This window comes from Gymnogyps californianus, unplaced genomic scaffold, assembly GCF_018139145.2.
Source record: "Gymnogyps californianus isolate 813 unplaced genomic scaffold, ASM1813914v2 HiC_scaffold_62, whole genome shotgun sequence".
In the NCBI taxonomy this organism is placed as follows: Eukaryota; Metazoa; Chordata; class Aves; order Accipitriformes; family Cathartidae; genus Gymnogyps; species Gymnogyps californianus.
The window spans coordinates 178,707-182,674 of NW_026114455.1; the positions used below are offsets into that span (position 1 = coordinate 178,707).

Genomic DNA, 3,968 nt, shown 5'->3' on the forward strand with positions numbered 1-3,968 from the left:
TGCACTGGGAAGTTCCCATTTTATTACATTGATGCTATGAGAGACTCAGCTCTGACTCAGTGTTAGACAGACTTATATGGGCTCCAGGTGGGAAAGAGCAGGTACGTCACTCAGTAGAAGTGAGATGAGTCCAAGCATTTACGCAGGAACTTGATCACCACAGATAACCATACATATAACGATAACAATACTGATAAGCAAACAAATAAAGTACATGCCTGCATAAATAAAGTAGCGTACCCTGGGAGTCATTTGTGGAGAGTCGCAGGAAGTTTATCACTATTGAGAAACATCCAGGAAATCACTTTCCTAATGGCATCCTTGAGCTCCTTGTTCCTCATGCTGTAGATGAAGGGGTTCAATGCTGGAGGCACCTCTGAGTACAGAACAGCCATCACCAGATCCCAGGATGGGGAGGAGACAGAGAGTGGCTTCAAGTAGGCAAACATGCCAGTGCTGACAAACAGGGAGACCACAGCCAGGTGAGGGAGGCACATGGAAAAGGCTTTGTGCCGTCCCTGCTCGGAGGGGATCCTCAGCACAGCCCTGAAGATCTGCACATAGGAGAAAAGAATGAAAACAAAACACCCAAATGCTAAACAGACACCAACCATAACAAGCCTAGCTTCCCTGCGGTAGGAGTTAGAGCAGCAGAGCTTGAGGATCTGGGGGATTTCACAGAAGAACTGGTCCACAGCATTGCCTTGGCAGAGTGGTAATGAAAATGTATTGGCAGTGTGCAGCACAGCATTGAGAAACCCACTGCCCCAGGCAGCTGCTGCCATGTTGGCACAGGTTCTGCTGCCCAGGAGGGTCCCGTAGTGCAGGGGTTTGCAGATGGCAATGTAGCGGTCATAGGCCATAACAGTGAGAAGATGCAATTCCACTGAGATCAAAAAGAAAAAGAAAAAAACCTGAGAAGCACATCCATAATAGGAAATGGTCCTGGTGTCCCAGAGGGAATGGCCATGGATTTGGGAAGAGTGGTGGAGATGAAGCCAAGGTCAAGGAGGGAGAGGTTGAGGAGGAAGAAGTACATGGGGGTGTGGAGGTGGTGGTCGCAGGCTATGGCGGTGATGATGAGGCCGTTGCCCAGGAGGGCAGCTAGGTAGATGCCCAGGAAGAGCCAGAAGTGCAAGAGCTGCAGCTCCCGCGTGTCTGCAAATGCCAGGAGGAGGAACTCGGTGATGGAGCTGCCGTTGGACATTAGCTGCCTCTGGGCATGGGGGACCTGCCCATAGAGGGAAAGACAATTGACAAGTTACAAGAGACTTCTGTGAGCAAAACCTATTTCATTTCTCATAGAAACCCCCCAGACTTCCTTTCCTTTTTCAGGAAGACCTCTGGCAGGTCCCTTTCGTGATCTCTGGGTGGTGCTGGCTGAGCGTGCCAAACAGAGCAGGGGACTCTGCTGTGGGCTCTGGAGGCGTCAGTCCTGCCCTACAGCAATATCTAAATCAGAAAATGGGATGATCTCAGCTTAAATCCACTCAAGATATCAAAGAGTTTCTCAGCATTGTCACTCCCAATTCACCTGACTGCAGAGCAGAGCTGGGGGGGGTTGTTTCATTTATTGTTTTACTAGTTGCCCCACCATACCTGAGGAGTGTTTTTTAAGTCAGAAATCCTTGGCACTTTTGCTACACTCAGAGTGAAACCTTTGGGGTCCTCAGAGGCAAATGGGCTGTCCCTTAGTGCAGAGTGACGAGAGCCAGTCCGTCCATTAGTCCTGTTCTCAGCTGCCCTGTGCTGCCACCTATTTGAGCTGGAGGATGATTGCACTCAAATGATTCCCTGAGAAGAAACTGGACACTGCTGAGAGCAGAGGAACCCTATTTCAAAGGGGAGATCTCCAAACCCCTCACCCGGTCTCTGTACTCCCCTTCCAGCCAAGGACACCGAAGGCTCATTGCAGTTGCCCACAGGCAGCCGCCCAGCAGCATTTCTGTGGCTTTCACACCTCCACGGCTTCTCCGCTGGGCCCCAGTACCACAAGAACTCCAATGGAGAGCTGTGTCCTTTTGGAATTCCTAAAGATGAGGTGTCCTGGAGTGACAATCAGCTTTTTCCCACCCCATGGACTGCATTGTCCAGAGCCGCACAGGTTAGGAGGAGATTTGGGCACCTTCCTCCCATGGACACATCTGCATGGCAGGACCCACAGGTGAGTGTCAGAGCTGCAGCTGAAACACCCATTCCCAGAGAGCCTCAAAGAACAACACCAGCACAGGCAGGTGGAGACACAAAGAGAAATACCACAATGCTACTGCAGAGGGAGGCAAGGCCACGGAAGGACAGACAGACACTCCAGGGAGTCAACTCTGCTGGAAATCTGGCTGCTGAAGAGGTGGCTCATGCTCTGCATCTCCTGGCCTTGAGGGCTGATAAATAGGTGTCTGAATCCCTCCTCTGATGGCATTTCTGGTAGCAGTTCCCTCTCACTCCCTGCCCATGTCTCTGCTGCCTGCAGCTGTCCCTGCCAGGAGCTGTTTCTCTGTCCCCACATCTCCTCCCTGTCTGTTCTCACAGTCCCCATCCCACCCGCTGACTCTGCCCTGCCAACAGCTCCTGGGGAAAGGACATTGTCTAAGGGCATCTTGGTGTTTGGAAGTCCTGAAGAACAGCTCAGATAATGATACCACATAATGATACCACAAATATGATGTTGGTTCTGTCTCTAGGCTGAGGTTGGTGAAGGGACTTTATGAGGTCCATCACTGACCTACTGATCTCTCAGTGCAATGCTCTAGGAGTCACAGTCTCCTGTACAAACCTGACATCTCCATTACCATGCAACCTGCCTCCGCTCCAGAGCAGGAAACTGAAAGCACAGACTCCAGAAAGTGCCTTCCCTTCAGGTAGCCTCTGCATTGACCTTCCTCTTGAGAAGTCCCTTCAGAAATATCCTGCACTAAAGCATTTGCTTCTCCACTTTGGAGAAACTAGGAGAGCCATCCTGCCAGATCCTATCAGCTGTCAGATGTGCCAGCTTTAGAAGACCACTCTGGCAACTCCATCTGCATTGCCCTGCTGCCTGAGACTTACCGTATCAAGGGCTGTGAAGATCTCTGCACCATTGAGCTCTCAGTTGTCTTCCCACTCCACACTGCCTTTAACCTCTCTCTGCCTCGCTCATTTCCCCTGGGTGCCTGCAGGCAGTACCCTCAGCCCTGCTGCACTTTGCAGAGGAGCCGCTCCTGGGCAGAGCTGTCTCTCGCAAGCACTGCCTACTTGCTAGGAGCTCCCTCCACCCCAGGAGCCCGGCCCAGCTCAGGAGCAGAGGACCAGCCCAAGGCATCACTTTCTCTGCCCCCTCTGGGCTCCCTCCAGGTGTCTCTGGGGCTCCAGGGGAACCTGCGGTGAAACAGGCTGAAGTAGTCACTGGTGTTCCTTCCCTCACCTGGGGAAAGACTCTTCTTTCTACCAGTGTACTTTCTCTTATCAGGAAAAAGTTTGGGCATAAGACTCAACTTTCCTTGTCCCATTCATAGAAAGGACACCCAGACAGTGACAGGGAGGGATCTCCTTTACCCCTGCTGAGGAAGAGATTCAGCTGAGTCAATCCAGGCATCTCACTCTAGATTTGTAGTCCTGGGCCTAGAAGGGGATTCAGCTCCCTCTCACGGCTGTCGCAAACCCACAAGACATGGGATTCCTCTCTCCTCAATTCAGGTGAGCACAAAATAGGCACCTGCATGTGAGCTCCTTGTCTCATCTCCCCTGTTAATTAATGGCGATGGAGGCCAGCAGTGAGCTCCTTAAACAGAAATACCTGATGACATTTGAGGTGCCAGAGGTGGTCCAAGATATGTGCAAGTAACTGCAAGCTCTAATGGAGCAACTCTGAGAGACAGGACAGCATCGGGGGGCAGCATCTTGGAGCCTGGTGGTGTCTTCCTTTGGCCAACAGCAGATGCCCACATTTAGGACGACTGAACGTTTCCCTACTCCGTATGTTCGCGGCAGCC

At 51.8% G+C, this 3,968-nt stretch overlaps 1 pseudogene; it reads right to left on the reverse strand.

The window, feature by feature from the left end:
• Positions 1-248: 248 nt before the first annotated feature.
• LOC127029019 (olfactory receptor 14A16-like) lies at positions 249-1,207 on the reverse strand (annotated as a pseudogene).
• Positions 1,208-3,968: the final 2,761 nt, after the last annotated feature.